The 15,858-nt window shown below is 48.4% G+C and overlaps 1 long non-coding RNA gene across 1 annotated transcript; it reads left to right on the forward strand.

Moving 5' to 3' along the window:
* Positions 1 to 51: 51 nt before the first annotated feature.
* On the forward strand, positions 52 to 4,787 carry LOC140420222 (uncharacterized). Its single transcript, XR_011946232.1, has 2 exons — positions 52 to 1,827; positions 4,009 to 4,787. It is a non-coding gene; the product is annotated as an uncharacterized lncRNA (long non-coding RNA).
* Positions 4,788 to 15,858: the final 11,071 nt, after the last annotated feature.

Here is a 15,858-nt window from a genome sequence, read left to right on the forward strand (position 1 = left end):
AGCAGCCATGTTGCCATGAAGATGGGCTATGGTGGTCACAGGGTTCTTTTGCCTAATTTATCTGGGTGTTTCTCGCAGAAAGAAACTGTCATGGTATGAGGGGCAAGTTGTCTGTGGTAGATTGGGAAATTACAATAAACATATCACTGAAAGTGGCAACGCAGGTGGATAAGGAGCTAAGAAGGCAGACGACATGCTTGTCTTCATTGGTCGGGGTATTGAGTATAAAAATTGGCAAGTCATGCTGCAGCTGTCGTTAGGCCACACGTGGAATATTGCCTACAATTCTGGTCACCACATTACCAAAAGGATGTGGAGGCTTTCGTGGTAGTCACCACTGAAGTATATATTGTATATCGAGGATGTCGATGTAGATGCTTTATGGTGAGGCCCTGTACTACAGGTATGGGGGTAGTTCCCTGCCTACTGGCTCCGCCCAGTAGGCGGAGTGTAAATATGTGTGCACCCAGTACAGCAGCCATTTCGCCAGCTGCTGTAGGAGGCCACACATCTTAGTGTAGTAAAGCCTTGATTGCATCCAACTCTCGTCTTTGTGTAATTGATCGTGCATCAATTTATTACACTAAGTTTTCAGAAGATGGACCTCCGCATCAAGCCGGATCGCCTGCAGCTGTGTCCGCAAGCAGACAACGCCAGAAAGGAGTATCAACACTGGCTAGCCTGTGTCGAAGCGTACATCGGGTCTGCGCCAGCCCCAATCCCAGAACCACAGAAGATCCAGATCCTTTACACGCGGCTGAGCTCCAATGTCTTTCCACTTATCCAGGACTCGCCGACCGACGCAGAAGCCATGGCGCTACTGAAGGAAAACTATGCTCAGCGGCCGAACACACTATACGCCAGGCACCTCCTCTCCACGTGTCGTCAACTTCCTGGTGAGTCAGTGGAAGATTTCTGGCGTGCCCGGGTTCCCCTAGTTAGAGACTGTTACTGTCAGGCCGTCTCGTCCATGGAACACTCGAATTTGCTCATGAGAGATGCATTTGTTACGGGCATAGGGGCCGATCACATCCGCCAGCGCCTTTTAGAACGGTCCACGCTCGACCTCGCAGAAACCAAAAAGCTAGCGCTCTCACTCACGGTCGCTTTATGCAACGTCCAGCCTATGCACCCGGCCGAGCGGCCCCCCCCCCCCCTGTGCATCATGGACTCCGCAGACGGCCGCCCCATCATGGTCCCTATCAGCGAACGCCCTCAGCCAACCCCACGCCTGTGCCACGCGGCAGCCAACCAATCATTTTGCTGCAGTGTGCCAGGCCCGCTCAATTGCCACTATTGTTCCGGCACCCGCCACGTGCGGACAGTGGGCGCCGCCATTTTCCCCTCCTCAGACCACGTGCGGCCTAAGGGTGCCGCCATCTTGTTCCCCCCAGGACCAACGGGTGCCACCATCTTGTTTTGCCCACGACACGTGCGGCCCGTGGGTGCCGCCATCGTGTTCCCCCCCAGGACCCCTGCCCATCCGGCACCTCAACCAGCTGCTCATCGCCCGCAACCACCGATGACCAGCCGCATCTCGCCTCGGTCACGGTCGCAAAAAGAAACATCCTCCAAGAATTTGGATCATAATTAGGAGAGAGTGCACATCACTCAAAGGGATCCTACATTTTCAACACACAACCGTTAGAGTGGTTAACTGATACGAGTGGGATCATCTCAGGACAAAGTACACTTGGATCTATCCGCTTTCCGCAGTCTCGTCCACACAACCTTGCAACTGCTTCAACCAAAGTGAAGGTCGATGGGCACACGATCTCCTGCCTGCTGGACTCCGGGAGCACCGAGAGCTTCATTCACCCCGATACGGTAAGGTGCTGCTCCCTCGCGCTACATCCCGTTAACCAGAGAATCTCCCTGGCCTCCGGGTCCCACTCCGTGGCGATCGGAGGTGTTGCATCGCCACTCTCACTGTCCAAGGCGTGGAGTTCAGCGGCTTCCGTCTCTACGTCCTTCCTAACCTCTGCGCTGCCCTGCTACTTCCAGTGCAACCTCCAGAGCCTAACACTGAAATGGGGCAGGCCCCTACCACCCCGCGGCCTCGCGACCCTAACGGTCGACCCACCTCCCCTATTTGCAAACCTAACTCCGGATTGTAAATCTGTCGCCACCAGGAGCAGACAGTACAGCGCCCAGGACAGGACCTTCATCAGGTCCGAAGTCCAGTGACTGTTTCGGGAGGGCATCATCGATGCCAGCAACAGCCCCTGAAGAGCCCAAGTGGTAGTCGTTAAAACTGGGGAGAAACACAGGATAGTCGTTGACTACAGCCAGACCATCAATCGGTACACGCAGCTCGACGTGTACCCCCTCCCACGCATATCTCATATGGTCAATCAGATTGCACAGTACCGGGTCTTCTCAACTGTGGGCCTGAAATCTGCCTACCACCAGCTCCCCATCCGCAAGGCGGACCGCCCATACACAGCCTTCGAGGCAGGTGGCCACCTTTACCACTTTCTTAGCGTTCCCTTTGGCGTCACTAACGGGGTCTCGGTCTTCCAACGGGAGATGGACTGAATGGTTGACTGGTACGGACTGCGGGCCACTTTCCCGCACCTGGACAATGTCACCATATGCGGCCACGATCAGCAGGACCATGACGCCAACCTTGCCAAATTTCCCCACACCGCCACTCTCCTCAACCTAACCTATAACAAGGAGAAGTGCGTGTTCAGCATGAGCCGCTTAGCCATCCTCGGCTATGTGGTCCAGAACGGAGTTCTGGGGCCCGACCCCGATCACATGCGCCTCCTCATAGAACTCACCCTTCCCCACTGCTGCAAGGCCCCCAAACGATGCCTGGGGTTCTTTTCATATTACGCCCAGTGGGTCCCAAACTATGCAGACAAGGCCCGCCCACTCATTCAATCCACTGTTTTCCCCTGACGGCTGAGGCTCCACCAGGCCTTCACCCATATCAAGGCCGACATCGCCAAGGCCGCGATGCACGCAGTCGACGAGACGTTACCATTCCAAGTCGAGAGCGATGTATCAGACGTCGCTCTGGCCGCCACCCTCAACCAGGCAGGCAGGCCCGTGGCATTCTTTTCCCGCACCCTACATGCCTCCGAAATTCGGCATTCCTCCGTTGAAAAAGAGGCCCAAGCCATCGTTGACGCTGTGCGGCATTGGAGGCATTACCTGGCTGGCAGGCGATTCACTCTCCTCACTGACCAACAGTCAGTTGCCTTCATGTTTAACAACACACAGCGGGGCAAGATCAAAAACGATAAAATCTTGAGGTGGAGGATCGAGCTCTCCACCTACAACTACGAGATTTTGTATCGCCCCGGTGAGCTCAACGAGCCCCCTGATGCCCTATCCCGAGGTACATGTGCCAGCGCAGAGGTGGACCGACTCCGGACTCTGCACGACAACCTCTGTCACCCGGGGATCACACGTTTTTACCATTTCATTAAGGCCCGCAACCTGCCCTACTCCATCGAGGAAGTCCGGGCAATCACCAGAGACAGCCAGGTCTGCGCGGTGTGTAAGCCGGACTTCTACTGGCCAGACCGTGCGCGCCTGGTGAAGGCCTCCCGCCTCTTTGAACGCCTCAGCGTGGACTTCAAAGGGCCCCTCCCCTCCACCGACCATAACACTTACGTCCTCAGTGTGGTCGATGAACATTACAGATTCCCCTTCGTCATCCCATACCCTGATATAACGTCTGCCACCGTCATCAAAGCCCTCAACACCATCTTCGCTCGGTTCAGCTTCCCCGCCTACGTCCACAGCGACAGGGGATCCTCATTCATGAGCGATGAGCTGCGCCAGTTCCTGCTCAACAGGGGTATCGCCTCGAGCAGGACGACCAGCTACAACCCCCGGGGAAACGGGCAGGTGGAAAGGGCGAATGGGACGGTTTGGAGGGCCTTCCAGCTGGCCCTAGGGTCCAGAAATCTCCCGGCCTCCCGCTGGCATTCGGTCGCTCCTGTGCACTGCGACTCATGAAACATCTCATGAATGTCTCTTTGCCTTCCCTAGGAAGTCCACCTCTGTGTCCCTCCCGACATGGCTGACAGCTCCGGGACCCGTTATCCACCGTAGGCACGTTCGACTCCACAAGGCGGACCCGTTGGTTGAGAGGGTACAGCTACTTCACGCCAACCAGCAGTACGCCTACGTAGCGTACCCCGACGGCCGCCAAGACACAGTCTCCCTCAGGGACCTGGCACCAGCTGGTTCCAACACCCACCCCCCCTGCTCCGGCGCACCCCACCGCAGTTCCCGCTCCAGGATAATCCGTCCTCCCCCGGCTCACACCCGGGGATGAAGAGGATTTTGCCACGCTCCCGGAGTCACCAAAGACCAAATCAACACCGGAGTCGCCGCCCGGAGTCACCGAAGACCAAACCAACGCCGGAGTCGCCGCCCGGAGTCACCGAAGACCAAACCAACGCCGGAGTCACCGCCAGCACTGCTCTCAACGGCAGATCAAGGCTCCGGACCGCCTGAACTTGTAATATTTTCTGTATTTCAAATCACATCTTTCTGCATATAGTTCTCCACCACCCCCGCCGGACTCAATTTTAACAGGGGGTGAATGTGGTAGTCATCACTGATGTATGTATTGTATATAGAGAATGTCGATGTAGATACTTTATGGTGAGGCCCTGTACTACAGATACGGGGGTAGTTCCCTGCCTGCTGGCTCCGCCCAGTAGGCGGAGTATAAATATGTTTGCTCCCAGTATAGCAGCCATTTCGCCAGCTGCTGTAGGAGGCCACACATCTCAGTGTAATAAAGCCTCGATTGCATCCAACTCTCGTCTTTGTGTAATTGATCGTGCATCAGTTTTGGAGAGAGTGCAGAGGAGGTTTACCAGGATGTTGCCTGGCCTGGCGGGTATTAGCTATGCGGAGAGGTTGGATAAATTCTGATTGTTTTCACTAGAGCGACGGAGTTGAGGGACGACCTGATAAAAGAGTGGCATGGACAGAGTGGATAGTCCGAAGCTTTTTCCCCGGTTGTAAAAGTCAATTACCAGGTTGAAGGTGTGAGGGGCAAAGTTTAGAAGAGACATGCGAGGGAAGTGTTTTACACAGAGGGTGGTGAGTGCCTGGAACTCGCTGCCTGAGGTGGTGGTGGAAGCAGGTGCGATAGTGACGTTTAAGAGGCATCTTGACAAATACATGAATCGGATGGAAATAGACGGATACAGATGGAAGCACAGAAGGTTTTAGTTTGGATAGACATCATGATCAGAGCAGACTTGGTGGGCCCAAGGGCCTGTCCCTTTGCTGTACTGTCCTTTGTTCTTTGTATGTCGATAAACAATAGACAGGCAACTGCTCGCATTTTATTTACATAAAATATAGATTTCTTTAAGAAACAAAAATTAAACAGCAAAATGAAGCTATCGTGGCGAACAAGGAAAGTTAAAGATTCCATTAGATCAATGGAGGAGACTCATGAAGTGGCCCAAATAGTAGTGAGCCTGAGGATTGAGAACTTGTTTTAGAATTCAGCAAAGGACCAAGAAACTGATGGAAGAGAAAATAGAATATGAGAGCAAACTGGGGAGAACTGCAAAAGCTCCTATAGGAATGTGAAAAGGAAAAGATTGGCAAAGACCAATGTGGGTCCATTCCAGGCAGAGACAGGAGAGTTTATAATGGGGAATAAGGAAATGGCAGAGAAACTAAACAGTGTGTGTTTGTCTTCATGGAGGAAGATACAGAAATTGTCCCAAAAACATTAGAGAACCAAGGGACTAGAGCAGAGATTAGTATTAGTGAAAAAGCAGCACTGGAGAAATTAATGTGGTTGAAAATTAATAAATCCCCCAAAGCTGATGCTCTCCATCCCAGAGTGTTGAAAGAGGCGGCTGTAGAGATAGTGGATACATTGGTGATCATCTTTCAAAATTCTATAGATTCTGGAATGATTCCTGCAGATTGGAAGGTGGTAAATGTAACCCCACTATTTAAGGAGAGAGAGAGAAAACAGGAACCACAGACCCATTAGCCTGACATCAGTAGGAGGGAAAATGCTACAATCTATTATAAAGGATGTGATAACATACAAATTAGGAGCAGGAGTAGGCCACTCGGCCCCTCGAGCCAGCTCCACCATTCAAAAGGTTCATGGCTGATCTGATTGTATCTTGGGAGATAGTAATATTCTTTATTATAATCACCTTTATTATTGTCACAAGTAGGCTTACATTAACACTGCAATGAAATTACTGTGAAAATCCGCCAGTCGCCTCACTCCGGCACCTGTTCGGGTATACAGAGGGAGAATTCAGAATGTCCAATTCACCTAACAAGCACGTCTTTTGGGACTTGTGGGAGGAAACCCACACTGTTTTGGGGAGAACGTGGAGACTGCACAGACAGTGACCCAAGCTGGGAATTGAATCCAGATCCCTGGAGCTGTGAAGCAACAGCACTAACCACTGTGCCTCCATGCCGCTGTGTCAGTTATGGGGAACAAGGAGATGGCAGAAGAGTTAAACAGATATTTTGCAAAAGTCTTTACGGTGGAAGATACTTAAAATATCCCATTAATACTAAAGAATATGGAGGGAGCAATTAAATACCATCATTGGAGAAGTATTGGACAAACTAATGGGGATAAGATAAGTCCCCTGGATGGCTGCATCCTAGGATCCTAAAAGAAATGGCTGCAGGGATAGTGGATGCATTGATTGTAATTTTCCAAAAATCCTTGGATTCTGGAGAAGTACCAGAGGATTGGAAAACTGCCAATGTGACAACCCCCCGATTCAGAATGGGAAGGAGGCAAAAATCGAGACACAATAGGACGATCAGCCTAACATTTATTGTTGAAAAAAATGTTGGAATCAATTATTAGGAAATAATAGCAGCACATTGAGAAAATCATAATCTAATCAAGCAGAGTCAGCGTGGCTTTGTGAAAGGGAAACCGTGTCTGACTAATTTATCAGAGTGTTTCGAGGAAGTCTCAACCAGAGTGGATAGAGGGGGACCAGTAGATGTGTTGTATTTAAACTTCCAGAAGGCCAATATCATTTAGGACCTTTCCCATCCCTTGTGGATCTGTACATAGATGACCTAGTGTATCCTTAAGAGGCTCTACCCTCTCCCTAGTCACTGTTTTACCCTCTATGTATCTGTAAAAGCTCTTTGGATTTTCCTTTGCCTCATCTGCCAAGACAATCTCATGTCCCCTTTTTACTCTCCTGATCTCTATCTTAACTCTACTCCGACAAACACTGCACTCTTCAAGGGATCCACTTGATCCCAGCTGCGTATGCATGCCATATGCCTCCTTTTTGACCACAGCCTCAATATCCCGAGTCATCCAGGGTTCCCTCCTCTACCAGCCTAAGAGGAATATGCTCACCCTGAACCCTAGTTAACACCTTTTTGAAAGACTCCCACTTGCCAGCTGTCCCCTTGCCTGCAAATAGCTGATCAATAATTTTGCAATAAAATCAGAAGGGCACTGCAGGGCTACAGAATTGGACAAATGTGAGACTGACAGAATTGCTCGACAGAGAGTTGGCATCGACTCGAGTTGCTGACTAACTCCTGTGCTGCAATGCTCTGAGGCTGGAAATATATAACAAAACAACAGTACTATATTACAAGACTGGAAATAAATGTACTTTATAACAGAACCATAAATAATACATATATGGCGATTAGGGGCTTCTCAAAGTAACTTCATTGAACTGTTAATGTAAGCCTCCTTGTGACAATAAAGATTATTATTAATATGTACCATATAACAACATGAGACATATCTCTGTCTGATATTAATTTACTGTCCCCTTTAATGTCAGCCATCTCTTGGGGAAAGCAGCCCTTTAATTGTGAACATTGGGAAAGAGACCATCCTTTCAGCCAGACAAATAAATGTGTCAAGCTGAGAGAGCAAAGGATGCCAATGTCTTTAAGAGAGAGAGAGACCTGGGCCGACCTTTCCAGAGTCTGCACCCTCCCTGGATTCACTTCCTTTCCCTTCAGTTGCTGTAAGTGACCAATTGAAGGTCAGAATGAGAAAAGAAATGGAAAGGGGGAGAAAAGAAAGTGTTTTACTCCCAGATGTTGGAGACAGGAGGACGTTTCAGTCGATGTGAAGCTCAGTCTTCATTCACACAACGCCCGCGCTCTGACTGTCCTGGTCCTCCAACTCTTCCCCCACACATGCGCAAGCTGCCCTCACCCTTGAGCGTGCACAGTTGCGGGCCGCACGTTTGCACGGCGGATAGAGTGGTTTCCGCAGCGCGGGGCATTATGGGGGCTTCGGCCGCCATTACTCATTCGGAGCCCAGTCTCCAAACTCCTTGGACTTGGGACTTTTGGGGCGGCGGGGGGGTTAGTCACTGGATTTGATTATGACGCCCCCCTTAGTAAAACAGTTTGTTAACTTCAGGTGTAAAGATTTAGACACCTGGGTGACATTGGGGAGAGCAACAGGTGAGAGTGAAACTGAACCCGAGAGTCAGCACCTTCCAGGAGGAGAATTGGGGAAAAAGCAGGAAGTACTTCTGCACTGTATGTTGTATGTTCTATGGGGATAGTGGGATTAATTAGTGTTGAAATCAATTGGGAGGAGGGAGTGTGTGGGGGATAGAGATTTATAGTTTCGGAAGAAGGATTTCTGTGACAACAAGAATCAATTCTGAATTTCTATCCTATAATTACAGTGATGACTTGATGATGTCAATCCTATTACGCCCATTAAAGTCTCTATCAGGTCAGTCTTCAACCTTCTCTTTTCCAGAGAAAATATTACCAGCCTGTTCAACATATCCTGTAACTTAATCCCTCTCAGTTCTGGTATCATCCCTGTGAAACTTTCTAGAGATGCAGGTAGGGCAGTGGATGTTGTCTATATGGACTTCAGTAAGGCATTTGACAAGGTCCCTCATGGCAGACTGGTACAAAAGGTGAAGTCACACGGGATCAGGGGTGAGCTGGCAAGATGGATACAGAACTGGCTAGGTCATAGAAGGCAGAGAGTAGCAATGGAAGGGTGCTTTTCTGATTGGAGGGCTGTGACTCGTGGTGTTCCGCAGGGAACCGTGCTGGGACCTTTGCTGTTCATAGTATATATAAATGAATTGGAGGAAAATGTAACTGGTCTGATTAGTAAGTTTGCGGATGACGCAAAGGTTGGTGGAATTGCGGATAGCAGTGAGGACAGTCGGAGGATACAGCAGGATTTAGATCATTTGGAGACTTGGGCGGAGAGATGGCAGATGGAGTTTAAACCGGACAAATGTGAGGTTTTGCATTTTCGAAGGTCTAATGCAAGTAGAGAATATACAGTGAATGGTAGAACCCTCAAGAGTATTGACAGTCAGAGAGATCTAGGTGTACAGGTCCACAGATCACTGAAAGGGGCAACACAGGTGGAGAAGATAGTCAAGAAGGCATACGGAGTGCTTGACTTCATTGGCCGGGCATTGAGTATAAATATTGGCAAGTCATGTTGCAGCTGTATAGAATCTTAGTTCGGCCACAATTGGAGTATAGTGTTCAATTCTGGTCGCCACACTACCAGAAGGATGTGGAGGCTTTAGAGAGGGTGCAGACGAGATTTACCAGGATGTTGCCTGATATGGAGAGCATTAGCTATGAGGAGAGGTTGAATAAACTCGGTTTGTTCTCACTGGAATGACGGAGATTGAGGGGCGACCTGATAGAAGTCTACAAAATTATGAGGGGCATAAACAGGGTGGATAGTCAAATACTTTTTCCAGGGTAGAGGGGTCAGTCACTAGGGGGCATAGGTTTAAGGTGCGAGGGGCAAAGTTTAGAGGAGATGTACGAGGCAAGCTTTTTTACACAGAGGGTAGTGGGTGCCTGGAACTCGCGACCGGAGGAGCTGGTGGAAGCAGGGACAATAGAGACGTTTAAGGGGCATCTTGACAAATACATGAATAGGATGGGAATAGAGGGACACGGACCCCGGAAGTGCAAAAGATTTTAGTTTAGACGGGCAGCATGGTCGGCACAGGCTTGGAGGGCCGAAGGGCCTGTTCCTGTGCTGTACTTCTCTTTGTTCTTTGTTGTCTTTCCGTTTGAACGAGCAGATAATTAATATTTGGGCTTAGTATAATTTAGTTACAGGTGCCTAATTGCTCTATTCTAAATTGACCCTCCTAAAGGTTTAGTTAGGAAAAGCCTTAAACATCTGGCAAAACAGAACTGTGAAATAGCAAATACTATCAATGCTTTAGTTCAAGTGACTTCACCATCTGAGAAGACAGCTAACAATATCAATGTTTATTTAAAAAACATGAACGACTTTCACCCATTCAATCTTTTTTTAAACATGTTTTTCAGTGGGTTTTTGAACAAAGTATATTTACTGTTATGTACACAGAATAAAATATACATATATATATATATAGAAGAGCACACACAAACAAAAAATAATAAAATAGCTGGTAGGGTATTATGCACTAGCTCAACAACAGCAACTCTGTACAATTGGCAATATTATTTTTAACACATAAGTAGGCATCTGTTTGTGGGGGAGGGGGGAACTGGGGAGGTACATATACATTTGGGTGCCAGAGAAACAATTACAGAGGGCAATACTTGAATGGATCTGGTTCACCCCTTCAATTGACCGACCACCCCAGGTAGGAGTGTGAAACAGCGATTTCCCAAAATCCTGCCACAGGAGCACTGAGTATCTCCATGACTAGAGTCCAACTTGCAACGCCCAAGATCACTCACAAATCCCACGTTTACCTCTTGAATTAACATTCCCTGATCTGAATAAAACCTGTTGTAATCAGACAATTGGTTATTGTTTTTATTGGGTTAATTTTATTGGATTTAACCATTTATGTAAATTGCTCCTGAGAGCAGAACAATGGGACTGTTCAGGATCTTTCTATTATCCGGAAGGTAGGGAGGTGGAGGTAGTGGTCGCAATGGACGCAGAGAAGGCTTTTGATCGGGTAGAATGGGAATATCTGTGGGAGGTACTGGGACGGTTTGAATTTAGGCGGGGCTTTATTGACTGGGTCAGGTTGCTGTATGAGGCTCCTGTGGCAGGCGTACGGACGAATAGAACAACATTGGACTACTTTAGACTGCACCGGGGGACGAGACAGGGATGCCCCCTCTCCCCACTGTTGTTCGTGCTAGCTATTAGAGCCACTGGCAATTGCTCTGAGAGCTTCAAGGGGCTGGAAGGGGCCGGGGTGGTGGTGGGGGGGGGGGGAGGTGGAGCACAGGGTCTCGCTTTATGCAGATGACCTGCTTCTGTATGTATCGGACCCAATAGAGGGGATGGAAGAAATCATGAGGATTCTCGGGGAATTTGGCTGGTTTTCGGGGTATAAGCTAAATATGGTGAAAAGTGAGATGTTTGCGGTCCGGGCGAGGGGACAGGAACGGCGATTGGGGGAGCTACCGTTTAGATTAGTGGGGAAATGCTTTAGGTATCTAGGCATCCATGTGGCGCGGGAATGGGAATGGCTGCATAAATTAAATCTGGCCCGACTAGTAGACCAAATGAAGGACGATTCTCGGAGATGGGACGCGCTTCCGTTGTCACTGGCTGGGAGGGTGCAGATGGTGAAGATGATGGTCCTCCCGAGATTTCTGTTTGTATTTCAGTGTCTCCCCATTTTTGTTCCGAGGTCCTTTTTTAAACGGGTTAACAAAGTGATCACTGGCTTTATTTGGGCGGGCAATACCCCACGAGTAAGGAAGGTAATGCTTGAGCGGAGTTGGGGAGATGGCGGGCTGGCGCTGCCAAATTTCAGTAACTATTACTGGGTGGCGAATATAGCCATGATCAGGAAGTGGGGGGGGGGGGGGGGGGGGTCGGCATAGCAGCTTATGGAGGCGGCTTCATGCAAGGGCACCAGTTTAGGTGTATTGGTAACTGCGCCTCTGCTGTTCCCGCCGGCACAGTACTTCACCAGCCCCGTGGTGGTGGCGGCCCTGAGAGTCTGGGGGCAATGGAGGAGACATGGGAGCAGATGGAGCATTGGTCTGGTTCTCAATCTGTAATAATCACCGGTTTGCCCTGGGAAGTATGGATATGAGGTTCCGGGTATGCCAGAGAGCAGGGATTGAGAGGATGGGGGATATGTTTATAGAGGGGAGCGTTCCGAATATGAGGGCGCTGGAGGAGAAGTTTGGGTTGGCGAGGGGAAACAAATTCAGGTACCTGTAGGTGCGGGACTTCCTACGTAGACAGGTGTCAACCTTCCCGCTCCTACGACCAAGGGAAATTCAGGACAGGGTAGTTTCCAGAGGGTGGGTGGGAGAGGGGAGTGTCTCCGACATTTATAAGGAACTTATGGGGTCAGAGGAGACGCAGACCGAGGAGCTGAAGCGCAAGTGGGAGGAGGAACTGGGAGGAGAGATAGAGGATGGTCTGTGGGCAGACGCTTTGAGCAGAGTCAATGTGCCAGGCTCAGCCTGATTACAATTCAAGGTCGTTCATCAGGCTCACATGACAGGGGCCTGGATGAGCAGATTCTCTGGGGTGGAATACAAGTGTGCAAAGTGTGCGGGCGGACCAGCGAACCATGTCCACATGTTTTGAGCATGTCCGAAGCTTCGGGGATTTTGGCTGGGGTTTGCAGATGTCATGTCCACGGTGTTAAAAACAAGGGTGGCACCGAGTTCAGAGGTGGCGATTTCCGGGGTGTCAGAAGATCCGGGAATCAGGAGAAAGAGGCAGACGTTCGGGCCTTTGCTGCCCTAGTAGCCCGGAGACAGATACTATTAGCATGGAGGGACTCCAAGCCCCCAAAGTCGGAGACCTGGCTAGCGGACATGGCTAGCTTTCTCTGTTTGGAGAAAATCAAGTTCGCCTTGAGAGGGTCAATGTTAGGGTTCGCCCGGAGGTGGCAACCATTCGTCGATTTCTTTGCGGAAAATTAATCGTCAGCAGGAGGTGGGGTTAGGTTAGTTTAGAGTAGGGGGTTAATAAAGGTGGGACCTGTAAGGGAGGGAGACATCTTTTGCACTATGTTTATAGATTCATGTACATTGTTTATTTTGTTGTTGTTGTAATACCAGAACTACCTCAATAAAATGTTTATTATATAAAAAAGGGTCTACAAGACACATGTTCAGGTAGAACAGGAAACTGAGGAGATTAATAATAACATCAAGCAGACAAAGGAGACAACTTGGTCGGACAATATTTGGGATTGGGGCTCTAATATGGACATACACCCTTGGATACAGGTCACATTGCATTTTGTTATTGCTGTTGTTCTTGTAACTATACATCAAGCTTCAATGATAATTATGTTTAAGAGATGGAAAAAGGCAAATGGAAGAGAGATTCAATGTGGAATAGGTAATGAGACGTAGGGATTTGTTTCTAAATATAAAAATACATAATTAAACAAGCTTTTAATAACTGTAACTAAGTATGTAATTGAATACGTTTTGAATAATGTAAAGAAATGATGTATCTTGGACTCACACTGGGAAATACAGTTGCCCAAACTAGTGGCCCCATACGTTTATATTTATGGGATCAAAGGGGGAAATGTGATGCTGGGAACAGGCTGACAAGGAAGAAAAACACACATAGGCCGAAAAATAGGAACTGCCAAATAAGGCCCTGGCTAAATTCGATACTGGACATCTGCCAGAGCACCCAGGTCAGTACAGAAATTCATTACACTATATGGAACTTTGTGATTCCCACTTACAGTAGTTAACAGTTTTACACAAAAGGGCAAAAAAAACATATTATGAATACCTAATTAACTACGAGGCAGAAGTAATCAACTTTACAGCATGCAAACGATATCAGACTCCATAATGGACTAATAGCTGGTCAGCCAAGAGTGTTTCAGAGGACAATGGATCTTGTTTGAATCACCCTGGGTGAACAGGAGTATCCTGTTTATTCCTATTTCTGAGTTTAAGTCTGGATGGGACAATAGAACTCAGGCCAGATGTGGGTGTGTACTTACAACTCAGTGCTAGCAGAACTGGTATAGAAGAAGGAACATTGAAACCTGTCGCGAGTGACAACCTGGGAATCTCCCAGGCACAACTATCACAAGAAGAAGGGGCCCTGGGCTCCGAGCTCAGAGAAGAAGGTATCCACATCGAGTGATCTTGGCCTGGCCAGCTTACTTCACGAAGTGCGGGTAATACCTGGAGCTCAGCTGTGAGTCTGAGTCATATTCAGTGTGAGTGCTGTTGAAGATTGTAATGCCCAAATAAAACAGAAGAACAGCAAAACAATCAGAGAATTGTGAATAAAATTGGGTGAACCCATGAATCTGTTTTGTCCTTTGTTCGTCTCATAAGTAAGGACAACTGGGTAAAATATTTAATAATAAACTGGTCAAAGTATCTGATAATTCACCGGACAACAAATGGAAAAGTGACAAATTTTAGATCTACCTGTAGTTAAAAAAAATATATATATATTTGTATTGAGGCATTTATATTAGAATTGTAACAATTTTAACAAGATAATAAAATAACAAAATGAACAACACACACCCAACCAACAAAACCCTAGTCGACATGGTTTACATCAACGACACCCAAATCCCAGTTCCCGCCCCCCCCGCCCCTGCCCCTCCCACTGCTGACAGCTTAATTTTTCCCAGAGAAGTCGATAATCTGCCCTCAGGGCAGATCTACCTGTAGTGGTAGGAAATCATTATTTACTCTCCAGGATAAAATAAATGTCCTTCATCCGATTTTAGGGATCATTTCAGTGGAAATGTGCTCTCCCAGGCTCAAAGAGCATCAGCCCACTGGAAGAAAATTGAGGGAAGGCCCAGTCCAACATAAAGAAACCCTCCGACTTCATCAACTTTCAAAATGAACATCGTTCAGTCCTGGTTGTGATTAACAGCAGAATCCAACCCCCGTCATCACTTGTGAATTTGTTGGTGCCTCAGCAGGTGAGTTGACTGAGTGAATCGCTTCCCACACTCAGAGCAGGCGAACGGCCTCTCCCGAGTGTGAACTCGCTGGTGGGTCCGCAGGTTAGATGGATCATTGAATTCCTTCCCACATTCCGAGCAGATGAACGGCTTCTCCTCAGTGTGAACTCGCTGGTGTGTCTGCAAGTGAGATAACTGACTGAATCCCTTCTCACATAGAGAGCAGGTGTATGGCCTCTCTCCAGTGTGAAATCTGTGGTGTATCTGTAAGTGAGATAACTGACTGAAGCCCTTTCCACACAGAGAGCAGGGGTATGGTTTATCTCCAGTGTGAACCCGCTGATGTGTCAGCAGGCCAGATAAAGCTATAAATTCCTTCCCACACTCAGTGCAGGAGAATGGCCTCTCTCCAGTGTGAACTCGCTGGTGTCTCACTCGGTGGGATGAATGAATGAATCCCTTCCCACACACAAAGCAAGTGAACGGCCTCTCCCCAGTGTGACTGCGTCGATGAATTTCAAGATGAGATGGGGATATGAATCCATTCCCACAGTCTCCACATTTCCAAGGTTTCTCCATGGTGCAAGCGTTCTTGTGTCACTCAAATTCCAAGATGAGCTCAAGGCCAGACAAACACAGAACACGTGTGCTGACTCTCCCTGCTGTGAATGGTGTGATGTTTTTCAGGCTGAGTAACTGGGAAAATTCTTTGCACAGGAACACTCTCACTCAAGTATCACAATGTCATTAAGAGAGAACCAACCTTTCCAGAGACCTACCCTATTAAAGTCACCAATGTCTGACCAGAGTGAGAAGAGAAATGGAAAGGGGGAGACATTGATTTGCTCCCAGATGTTGCCCAGAAGAGGAAGCTTTAATCTGAAACTCATTGTCCAACCTCCGCATTGTGACGTCACAATCTAGCCCTGCCTGAATCAGCCAATTGGAATCACGCTGCTCCTTGATGACGTCTCTGGGTTCCAATGCGCAG

This window comes from Scyliorhinus torazame, chromosome 5, assembly GCF_047496885.1.
Source record: "Scyliorhinus torazame isolate Kashiwa2021f chromosome 5, sScyTor2.1, whole genome shotgun sequence".
NCBI lineage: Eukaryota > Metazoa > Chordata > Chondrichthyes > Carcharhiniformes > Scyliorhinidae > Scyliorhinus > Scyliorhinus torazame.